This window comes from Lygodium microphyllum, chromosome 5 (genome assembly GCF_053477565.2).
Source record: "Lygodium microphyllum isolate KBCC chromosome 5, Lygodium_microphyllum_v1.1.10, whole genome shotgun sequence".
Classification (NCBI taxonomy): domain Eukaryota; kingdom Viridiplantae; phylum Streptophyta; class Polypodiopsida; order Schizaeales; family Lygodiaceae; genus Lygodium; species Lygodium microphyllum.
The window spans coordinates 132,454,438-132,467,326 of NC_141139.1; the positions used below are offsets into that span (position 1 = coordinate 132,454,438).

At 38.4% G+C, this 12,889-nt stretch overlaps 1 pseudogene; it reads right to left on the reverse strand.

Moving 5' to 3' along the window:
• Positions 1 to 809: 809 nt before the first annotated feature.
• On the reverse strand, positions 810 to 5,086 carry LOC148036418 (acid beta-fructofuranosidase 3, vacuolar pseudogene; annotated as a pseudogene).
• Between the last annotated feature and the right edge of the window lie 7,803 nt (positions 5,087 to 12,889).

A 12,889-nucleotide genomic window follows, 5' to 3' on the forward strand; every position in this document is an offset into this window, starting at 1 on the left:
TAGAATTGGTCGCATGTTCACCTTAGATGCTAGAATTTCTACTATGAATGCTACTATTTATGCTTAAAAACAAAGGAGTAGTTGTAGACATTAAAATATGGTACAAATATATTGGACATGTAAATGTACAAAGGTTGAAATTAATACAGTCCAATTGATTAGTTATAGGATTACCTGCTTTTAGAGTTGAAAATTTTCATAAAGTGTATGCTGTCAGCGTGGTAATCATGCAAGGCAGCCTTTTTGCATGACAGACATGTGAGAAGGAGCATACTTGATGTTGTGCATACACATGTTTGGAGGCCTATACAGAACATATCTCTTGGTGGCAGCAAGTATTTTGTTACATTTATTGATTATTATTCAAGGAAGTTATGGGTATATTTCATGAAGGAAAATAGTGATGTATTTGAGCACATCAAAACTTTCAAGGCTGCTGTTGAAACAAAAACATGTTTGGCACTCGCTACGCACGCATATAGCATCCGATATGTGCATCAGTGGTATCAGAGCGAAGCTAAGATCAAGGGCTTCCAATCGCTTACCATCTCGCGCGAAGGCAGAGCTCCTAGAATGATCGAGCTCTACAGTCAGTATCGTGGCAATCCGTCAATACCAGCGTGTTCTTGGCAGTGAAGAACCCCTTGCTACACTATTGGATCACAAAGGACCAGCCTCTATAGGTGAAGGACCACTTGGGAAGTTCCTTTGCAAAACATTTTTTTCTCAGAGAGAAGTATATAAGTCACTTTTATCAAGTTTTATTAGAAAGCTTAATAAGCTTTCTAAAAAGCTTAAATTCCACAAATTCAGACATCCGCTGCAGCATGACGTACTGCCTGTTGTCGATGTCGTTTAGAAGTTGTCGCCATCCTGATTAAAAAAAACGATTAATTAAAGCTTTAACTACCTAAAGCTTAAAGCTTCAACCTTATAAATTTTCAAATCTCCCATAGCGGCAATTCCCACTGGATCAAACACGAATTCGTCTTCAATCTTCTGGCAAGCCCCTGTTCACACCTGTGGACTAAGAGAATTCAATTTCAATAAACATATTGCTACCCGCAGTCTGCATGCACAAATTATCTTCTTGGAAGACGACCGTGATATCAAATTCCGCATCCGCAAAGAAGAAATACTACAAAAAGCCATTTTTTTTTAAAAAAAATAAGCATTGTAAACCCGACTTTGAGCTATGCTCATCCCGCTAACAAGATTTCGAGTGTGTGAGGTCTTTTGGAATTTTGCAGTATGTCCGATCAAACCATGGAAGACTTTATGGCTGAAGGTGATTTACCGGGACCAACGATGGAGCAAAAACTGGATTTGATTATGATGCAGCTTCAAGAGGAACGAAGAGCATGTCAAACTTTGCAAGCTCAATTGGCCAATCTGCAACGATCTACCACCGACTAAGATGGACCGTAATCTGAAGATCTTATACGACGTACGATCGATGCAATACTTGAAGCGCAATCTATTCGGAAAGAAACAAAGATAAGTAAAAGAAATTTCAAATTTCGTACTTTCAATGGGTCACGCGATGGAAAGACTATACTTGCTTTTATCAGCCAATTTGATGATTATTTCCATGAAGAATAGTATGCTGAGAAAGACAAAATTAATTGTGCCACTAATCATCTAGTGGACAGAGCATCCTTATGGTGGACTATTGTCCGCAAAAGCATTGATTGTCCTACTACTTGGGAGACTTTCCAAAAGAATTTTTTGCAGAATTTCCTTCCACCCCAATTCCATGAAAAAGCAATCAAACAATGGGATCTTCTGCAACAAAGGGATCGTGAGCCTATTTCACAATATACCGAGTGTTTTTGGAATGCTTTATTACAACTTCGAATGCTCGAAGATGTACCTGAGGCAACCCATAAACGCAAGTTTATGTCTGGCTTACTTGGACATTTTTATGCGGAGGTGAACATGTTCAAGCCAATGACTCTTGAAGATGCAATTTCATTGGCCCATGACACTAAAGACAAAATTCAAGGATGAGAGAAGTGATCACAACAATTTCAAACTAATGGTAACTTTGGTTCAAAAAAATTCAATTCAAATTTTCAAAGATTCAATCAAAATTGTTTCCTTCCATCTTCATTCCGTAAATCTTGGACACAACCCCCTACTTTACCATCAAACACAAATCCAAACCCTAAGTCAGCCAAATCCCAACATTCCTAAACTTCTCGCTATTACCAATAATGTGTCTAAAGCCAAACCCATAGTCTATTACAAATGTCATCAACCTGGACATCTAGCCGTGAATTGTCAAACCAAAAAGCCAACTGTTCACATCAACTATTTGGGAGTGATTGAAGATGAAGAACATGAAGAAATGCCAGATTTCACGGAAGACGATGATGATATCGATACTACTTCAGATACTTTACCAGGTATGCCAAATCCCCATTCTTTATTAACGATGAAATGTCTTGTGCATGGTAAAGAAAAGACTGCTTTACATGATGATGGGAGCACACACGACTTTATTTCTGCCAAATTGGTCAAAGAATTGAATTTACATATTGTTTCTACACATTATCATATCAAGGCTGCATTCTTAGGTACTAGATACAATGGGACACAAGAAGTGCATGACTTAGAAATTAAAATTGGTGATTATGTTGAACGTAGAAATTTCTTAGTTGTGCCTTTGCAATCTAGTGACATTATCTGAGAAATGCCTTGGCGTCATTAATACAATCCCGATATAGATTATTCCATTCATTCAATGAAGATTCATTCTAATGGAAAATAAATCACATTGCATGGTATGCACACTTTCGATAATTTTTCATTGTTTAGTCATACCCTGTCAGGCTAAACGTTGTCGAAGGGTTTTCGAAAGTAAAGTCGTGACCACAAAGGACCTTGACTAATTTCAGGATAGAAGATCAATCATACAAATAAGCAAGATGAGAGGATTTGTGAGCAGCAATAGATCTGCCAAGCTCCCAACGAGACCTCATCTATGCAGCAATGATAGGACTGAAAGCAAGTTTTCAGCTGAGCATAGAATTCATCCTTCAACATAGGAACCTTCAATATAAATCTGGTTATCAACTATAGACAGAAATTTCAGTGTTGTCCTTTCAGCAGCATCAACCAAAGGATGGATCTATGGATCCACAATCTGGTTATCAACTACAGACAGAAATTTCAGCGTTGTCCATTCAGCAGCATCAACCAAAGGATGGATCTATGGATCCTCAGACTTAACAATAAACCCACAGGGAACTTGATTCCCAATGTTGAGGTGAACAATATCACCCACTACCACATCAAAGATAGACACTACTTTCGTTCTTCCGCCTCTGATAATTTGAATCTGAACATCTCACTTAAAGCCCTGAACTGGAGAGACTCTGAACGAAAGTAGTGTCTCCAGTTCAGGGCCAAAATAGCTGCCTTCCATTTCCCCGAATTTTTGCATTAAGTCTCTCAAACATGGGTGCGTTCTTTAGCATGTCAGGAATTATCATAAATCGAACTTTGCTTCCCCGATAGAGCTTCCCGCTCTTGAGCTTGATGGAGATGATATGGCCTTCGGAATAACCTCAGAGAGTAGTTTCTTCTCTTTTTGAGTCATTGCATAAAGTTCTTTTCCAATCTCAGATTGCCTACGCCCCACCGTTGTGATCAGAAGTCCAACTTGAGCTCTTAATCAGAATCCTTTTTGGAGAGGAAGTGCATGACGTAGGGAACCACACGAATGATTGCGATCCAAGTCCCGATAATGGTGAGATGCTTGTTGAGCTGCTTGTAAGCCTTTGCCTTGTCAGGCCTGCGAGGAAGAGCACCGAGGAACATCTTTGTCAAGCCTAATTCTCTTCTTCTTCCTCCCAAATTCAATCACACCCCCTTTGTGTCTTCTCAATCTTCCCCTCCTTTCCTTTTTAAATCTCCTTTTCTTTTCGATCTTCCCCTTCCCTCCTTGTGTTGCTCAGTTTCTGGAATACTGGCTGCCGCAGGGTGGAGAAGACATTGCAACGTTCATCGAGCAGTATCTCATAAAGCTTTTTCCAAAAGTCAAGGGACCTCGTCTCCCTCTGCTATCGTCGTTTGAGCTCACGAGCTTTTTTTTATCACCTTCGGCTCCCCTATCAAAATTGGATTGTTCTTAGTCCTCCGAGAAAGGATTTGAATGTAACTCCTAATCTCATCATCTCTGCCAATTACAGGATCTAGCTTCCCTTATCTGGCCATCTCTGTTAAGTCCTTCCCATATGCTTGTGGTACATCTCCTTGAGCTATTCGTTGAGCCAGCCCTTCAGAGATTGCTGTCTTTCCTACTCCAGGCTCCCCCTTTCGATCCCCTGATCTCTAGCACGTTGTCCCCAAGACCTGTTGAAGCTAGCTTCCTCCTCCACCATCCGAAGTCGCTTTTTCTTTCCCCCCCAAAAAGCCTCTTTTCAAAATAGCCATCCGTGGCTTTGTTTTTTTTTCTTTCCCCAGGCTAAATTTGCCATAGTCATAGCGCAACCCAAGTCCAAGGTCTTGAGTTAAATCATCAGGAGTAAACGTGTGATTATCGTGATTGTAAGTCCCAATCACATAGAAATCCAACTTGGTATTATCCATGCTGGCCTTAAGGACATGTTTCACAGTGTCCCCATAAATGGAGGTATCAACACCTGCAGAATCACCTGAAACTAGGATAGGATAAAATCCAGGCATTCCCACTGCCAGTGCCTTCTACTTGATGCAGATAATGCTCTTGCAATGACCAATTTATGAAGTCAGAGTTGTGATAGATGATGGCAATGCCAATCTGGTCAACTTTAGATCCAATACCCAACCTCCATAACCCATCAACTCCGACCCAAGCAGTTGTAGTGTCACCGAAATTTATTGGAAGGATGCCTGTGGGAGGCACAAGAACAGGATTCCCAGCATATTTGGTCCAGTTTTGGAGAAGGAAATCTGAAGAATCCTCAGGAAGTGCTACAACCTGCACTTGTACGGATTCATTAGTAGATCCTGTATAGATGATCACTAGAGTACCATCTTCCAGGAAAGTTGCAGAGCGTGTCCAAACACCCCGAATGTCGTACCACTGGTTAGGCTCCATGGCATAATCAAGGTATAGCCAGTGGATGAGATCAACCGAGATTGCATGCCCCAAACTACTGTCATATCCCCCATGTCAACATAGTCAAGGATAAGGGAACTCCAAGAATACTCATTGCATTGTGGCAGGCAGTCAAACGTGTGCTGAACATCAAGCAAGCTCCCACATTTGGCATACATATCCACCAGTGTACTTTGATCTGCATCTCTTTGAAATAGTTTAGTACTTCCTCACAAAGCCCATAATCGGCATATCCTGAAATAAGTGTAGCCCATGAGACTGCATCTCGAGTTACCAATCTATCAAAAACTCCCTGTTCTTCTACAAGCATGTCACATTTAATGTACATGTCAACCAGAACATTACGGATAAGTTCCTCTTGCACCAAACCCCTCTTCACTATATTACCCGCGTAGAATAAAAGAGCAAACATAACGACTAAGTATGTACAAAGTATCAAATCCCACACACACAACTTTTTGGTGGATTCCACACCTCGGATGCGCAGCAGTACGACAACGTGCATTACGAAAAGGTAGCAAATCCTACTTAATATGGGTGAATGAAATTGAAGCTAAAGAAAATCAGATGTATCCTAGGCATGCACGATTTCTTTCACAATTTCAAGATTGTTTTGCTGTCTGCTGACTTACCACCTGGCTTACCACCTATACGTCCCAAAGATCACAAAATAGACCTAATTCCTAAATCACAACCACCATGTAAAGCACCATATAGACATAACCAAATTGAACAGAAAGAAATTCAAGCCCAAATTGAAGAATTGTTAACCCGAGGACTCATTAGACCTAGTAGTTCTCCATTTGGTGCACCTATCCTATTAGTGAAGAAGAAAAACAATACCTATAGAATGAGCATTGATTATCGTGCCATAAATAAGATCACTGTTAAGAATAGATATCCGATTCCTAGGGTAGATGATCTTAAGGACAAACTACAAGTATCTGCAATATTTAGCAAGATAGATCTTAAATCTGGATACCATCAAGTACGATTGGACACATCTGATATTTTCAAAACTACATTTAGAACACAATTTGGACACTATGAATTCCTTGTTATGCTTTTTTGTTTAACTAATGCACCAGCCACATTCAGTCATATGATGAATCGCATATTTTTTATGCATCAGTATTGTGTCATTATTTTCTTTGATGACATATTGGTTTGCAGTAAGAATAAGAACGAGCATTATGACCATTTATCTTTGGTTTTCAAATTATTGAAAGAGAATCAATTATATACTAATCTTGAAAAGAGTAAATTTTTCCAAACACAAATTGAATACCTAGGACATATTGTTTCATTTGAAGTTATTAAAGTTGACCCTAAAAAGATAGAAGCAATTTTGAAGTGGCCAACACTTAAAAATGTGCACAAATTACGTTCTTTCTTAGGTTTTGCTAGCTTTTATAGAAAATTTATGAGAAATTATTCATTGCTTCCATTACCTTTGACAAAATTATTAAAGAAAGGCATTGTGTATCATTGGTCTAACAATCAACAAAAGTCCTTTGATTTACTGAAACATACTTTAACTCATGCTCTTGTATTGCAATTACGTGACTTCAATAGACCATTTTTCCTAGTAGTCATTGATGCTAGTGGATCTGGAATAGGAGCATTCCTTATGCAAGATTCTCATCCCATAGCCTACTCTAGCTGCAAACTTAAACCCTCTGAACTTAAGTATTCTACCTATGATAAGGAATTGCTAGCTGTGGTACAAGCTTTACGTCAATGGAAACAGTATTTAATGGGATCTGAATTCATGATCAAAACTGACCAACAAAGCATTAAACATCTCCTTAGTCAACCACAAATATCTGACCGACACATTAAATGGGCCGCTTTTATTCAAAGTTTTCATCCACTCATACAATATGAATACAAAAAAGAGAATGTTGTTGCCGATGCTTTAAGTAGAAGACCAACTATCCATATCTCTGTGATATCTTTTGACTCTCTTCTCCCTATGAAAGATACATATGACCAAGACCCTAGTTTTCAAGCTGATTGGAATAAATTAGTTGCAAATAACTGGATTCCCATTGATTCATTGTCTTATACTGATGGATTTATGTTCTATGAAAAAAGATTATGTGTAACTATTCCATTTTGATCATTTGTTTTGCATGAAATTCATTGTCCCCCATACTAAGGCCATAGATGAATTACTACTTTGTGTACACTAATTGAAGATTTTTATTGGCCACACATGGAATTTGATATATCTAACTTTGTACCTGAATGTTTAATTTGCTAAAGAGTTAAATGACACCATGGTAAACAATATGGTTTATTAATGCCTTTACCAATTCCAGAACGACCATGGGAACATGTCTCAATGGATTTTATCACTGGTTTGCCTAACGCTAAAGCTAATCATAACATGATTTGGACTATTGTCGATAGGTTTAGCAAACAAGCATATTTCATTCCATGCAAGAAAACGTTAACTGCATCTCAAGCTGCTCAATTGTTCTTGAAAACTGTTTTCACTAATCATGGTTTGCCAAAAGTTATTATTTTTTACCGTGATTCTAGATTCTGCAATAATTTTTAGACTACTTTGTTTGCTAATTTAGGAACAAAGATTGATTTTTCATCTGCATTTCATCTTGAAACAAATGGGCAAACAGAAGCTATTAATAGTACCATTTTAGATATTTTGCATACACAATTTCAAAACCCCAAATATGGGATACACATTTATATTTACTTCAGTTTACATATAATAACACACCACATACAGTTACATAGAAAGCACCATTTGAAATTATTGATGGATATAGATTACCTACACATGTTACATCTTTGTCAAACAAAGTTCAAGCTACTGATGATATTGCTAACATGCATGCTACTATTTTTTATGGAGTTAAAGATATGATTGCGAAAGCCCAGCAATCATATACAAAACAAGCCAACAAGAAAAGAAAAGCTATGAATTTCAAAGTTGATGATTATGTTTGGTTACATATTAAAAAGCAAAGATTACAAAGTGTTGACAAACACCCTATTATAAAGTTAGCTCCTAGATTTTATGGACCTTTCAAGATCATTCACAAAATCAATGGCAATGCATTTAAACTAGAATTACCACAACACTTTTCATATTAGTTTGTTACAACCTTTTAGAGGCCAATTACCTGTACATCCTATTTATGAAAACCCTCCTTTGCTAGAAGAAGAAACTGAAATCCTTGAATCTAAAACTATTCTAGATACTGACTTTATGACCACTAGAACTGGCCGTAGATATTCTAGATATTTGGTTAAGTTTAAAAATCATCCTGTTGAAGAGGTCCAATGGATGCACGCTCGAGACCTAAGTGCTTGCCCCTCACTGTTGACTCCACATTGAGCTAATAGCAATTGAGAACAATTGCTATCCCACCTCGAGGGTATGATGCCAGGAGGCATATTCCACGGTGGATTTTGTGAGGTTTTGTGGTGGATTCCATAAAATTATATTTGTTGCCGGGGCTCATATACAAGGTGGATTCCTTGTGCGAAAAGTCGATGGGGACACTTGTCCTTTTCGAGCATCTTGTTAATTTAATGTACAAGTGGGTGATTCCATAGCGGGTGATTCTGTAAAATACATATTTAAATTAATGGACGTTTATGATTTTAGAGTGCGCACTCGTAATAAATTAAGATTAGGATTGACTTCTAACTAATTTATTTATTTTGTAACTGAAGACTACTAGGTATTCACTTTTGTCGGTTTAATTTTATTATTTTTTAACAATTGTGAATGCTTCAGTTGATGTGTAGAGCAAGCAGCGGTCACTGGGTGATAGCGTGTATTCAAGTTATTTAGAAGAAATTATCATTTTTTATGGGCGCGTATCGTAGGCGTGCTGCCAATATTTATTTTGACACGCTTATTTATTGAAGTGCTTGATATTTATTTATTATTTTGTATGCGCATGGACGCACAATTTAAATATTTATTATTGGACATTGTATTTGGACATATCCCAACTCTTTGGGTGCCCAATAGCTTTAATTCTTTAGTGGGACAAAAGCAAACACAAAAGCTAAAGCGTGCTAATTGTAAATTGGGCTATTTTTTGAGCTTGGAGATGAATAATATATCAAATACATGCTTTGTGGAGCGCTCACACAAGGCATGGGAGGAGATCGTACCCAATTAGTCTTTTGCTTCATATTGTGCAAGTCTTCTCTCTTGTTTTTTGTGCAAAAGTAGAGTTCTTTTATTCTTGGGGACCTTCTGACACTCGCTACGCACGCATACAACATCCGATCTGTGCACCAGATCCAAATGCTGAAAAATGTATTTTTATTATATACTCTCTAGGGCAAAAAGAGTATCGTTGTTATAACCATGTTATAAGTGATTTTCAAGTAAGCAGGGATGTTATTTTTTATGAGATGAGCAGTTAGTATATATCTAGTGCATTGATGTATTGGATGATGATCATGATCATGATAGTTATGTGCAAAAAGAAAAGTAAGAATCATGAGCCTTAGTAGACCAAAAACACCATCTGATACTACATCTACAATAAGTCCTTGGTATGGGAGATGGAGTAGCCCCACATCTTTAGGTGCATCTACAAGTGTTGCAAGTAAAGACAAAGGAAAGAATAAAGTGTCGGATGGTAATGATACATCTACTAGTCATTTGGGATTTAATGGAGATTCCAATGGTTCAAAGAGTTTGGATGATGAGCTTAGTATTCCTTGAAGGACACCAGGTGTATAGAGAGCACATGGTAATGTAAAGGCTCCACTAAGTAATCCAATGGTACACAGGCTTAGAAGGGTAAGATACCATGTTAAAAGATTTGGTTTTGAAGGTTATACAGCTCACCATTATGCTTATATGGTAAAGGTGGTTGAGGATGTTGAGCCCACTTGTTTTGAGGATGTTATTAGTTATACTCATTGGAATGCAATAATGGATGAGGAGCTAACTGCATTAGAAGCCATTAAGACTCAGGATCTAGTACCATTGCCTAAAGGCAAGCTGGATGTAAGTGGACTTACAAAATCAAGCTTAATGTGGATGGTCCTGTTAGCATGTATAAGGATAGGCTAGTTGCAAAAGACTATGCTCAAATATATGGCATCAATTATGAAGAGACATTCAGTCCAAACTAGGGTAAAGGCGCCTCCGCCTAGCCGCCCGTGTATTACTACACTGACACTACCCGCCATTGCACACTACAGGTGGCGGACGCTCGTCACTGTCACTTTATTATTTATTCTTTTAGTGACACATTGAATAAAGGAAGGCCCGATCACACATTGTGACTGTTGGAGTTTTCATTTGGTCTCTCTCTCTTTCTTGCTCTTGCTCTCCTACAATAGCTCTTCGGTCTCAGTGGTAGAGAGAGTCTTATACATCTAAACCTTGGACATCCAAAAGACAGCACCTCTAGCATAGGTGAATACATAGCCAGAAGGGGACTTCCTACTATATGCATGTCCTACATTAATCAAAGTTTGTGTACCCCACAACTCCTGTATCCTAGTTTCCATAGCAAATACACATATCTGATGTGCTCTTCAGGTATCTCATGATACCCCTCTCGACATCCCAATGCTTCTTGGCAAGTATAGCCATATAGCGTGCCACAACACCAACTACAAAGGCAATATCTAGATGAGTGGCTATCATGGCATACATCCAATTGCCCACGGCTGATGCATAAGGGATCTTAACCATCTCAACCCTCTGCTTATCTGTCTGTGGACAATCGACCTATGAGACCTTCACATAAGAAGGTATGGACAGCCAATACGTTTCACATCCTACATGTGAAAACTCTCAAGGACTTTATGAATGTACTTCCTCTGTGAGAGGTAGAGTAGTCCCTGATGCCTGTCACGCTTAATGTGCATACCAAGAATGTGAGAGGCTTGTCCCAAATCCTTCATCTCAAAGCTCTTTTTTAGTTGAGATTTAAGAGCATCCAGCTCATCATGAGCTTTACCTGCTATAAACATATCATCCACATAAAGTACCAAAATAAGCAATGAGCTATTACGGGCTTTCTTTGTTTAAAGACATGAATTCATAGCACTCCTCACTGGAGCAGATTCACCTTTAAGTGGGCAGTTGTTGGGAGTAAAGGTGCCCCGCCTAGCCGCCCGTGTATTACTACACTGACAGTAACTGCCATTGCACACTGCACGTGGCAAGCACCCATTACCATCACTTTATTCTTTATTCTTTTAGTGACAATTTGAATAAAGGAAGGCCCGATCACACCTTGTGACTGTTGGAGTTCCCACTTGGTCTCTCTCTCTTTCTTGCTCTTGCTCTCCCACCATAGCTCTTCCAAGAAAGCTTCGATTCTTCTCACCTTTCAAGAATACCTTCTTACATGGTGAAATTGCAAGAAGATGTGTATATGGAGCAACTAGTAGATTATGAGGATTTAGAACATACCACATATGTATGTGGTTGAAGAAGGCACTCTATGGGTTTAGGCAAGCACCTAAAGCGTGGCCTGACAGTATCAAAGAGTATCTTATCAACATTGGCTTTTATGTTTCTGATCTGTTGACCACTCACTTTATGTGAGAAAGGGAGATACATGCTTGGTCATCATAGTAATCTATGTATATGACTTGATCATTAGAGGTGACAATGACAGTGGAATTGCTGAAGTTAAGGATTTTTTAAAGAAAGTTTGAGATGAAGAATTTTGGTGAGCTAAGGTGCTTTCTTGGTATTGAGATGATTAGATGTAACGATGGTATATGGCTGTCCAACATGCAATATGGTTTGGATATGTTGTCCAAGTATGGTATGACAGCATGTAAGCCTGTTTTAGTGCCTTTAGAGCAAAATGTGAAGTTGAGGGCTAATATTGGGGATGAGACAAAAGACCCTATTATGTTTAGGAGGTTAGTAGGGATTCTGCTTTACATGACTATCACAAGGCCAAGACTATAGTCATGCTATTGGCATTGTCAATCAGTTTATGCAAATGCCTAAAAAGCCTTGCTTGGATATAGTTAGACGCATCTTGAGGTATGTGAAGTCCACTTTGCATTATGGAATTTTTTATGAGGCAAGTGAGGATATACAAGTGTTTGGATACACATATGCAGATTGGGCTAATAGCATGTCTGATAGAAGATCTACCAAAGGATTCATGTTTTTCCTTGGTAGTGCAACAGTTACATGGAATAGCAAAAAGCAAGCTACAATTGCTTTATCAAGTACAGAGGCTGAGTATAGAGGTGTTGCTAACTATGGCAGCATGTGAGGTGGCATGGCTACAAAAGTTATTGGGTGATTTGGATGTGCAGGGTGATGGTCTAGTTGTCATTCACTATGACAACATGAGCAGCATACAACTATCTAGGGACCCAATATTCCATGCAAGAAAACACATTGAGGTGCATTAGCACTTTTGAGAGAGAAGGTACTTGCAGGAGAGATTGACTTTGTATATGTCAGCACATAAGATCATATAGTTGACATTTTCACAAAAGGCATTGGGTGTAGAGAAGCTTTGAAAGTTTCAAAGCTTACTTGGAGTTGCATCCAATTTAGGATAGTCCTTTATGACATTATATTTTTCCTTACAATACCTACAAAACATTTGATCTATTTTTTCTTCTCATTCTTATCAGTCTTCTTTGTCTAAGTAGTATTTATAGATTTATGCTAACTAGCAAAAAAGGGAAGCTTTTCGTTTACGTTTTTGACTAGCCACAAAAGCTTGGTTTGCAATATGCATAATGGACTTGTTTTGTCTAGATTGTTCTTCTTCTAGCAAAATAGAAACC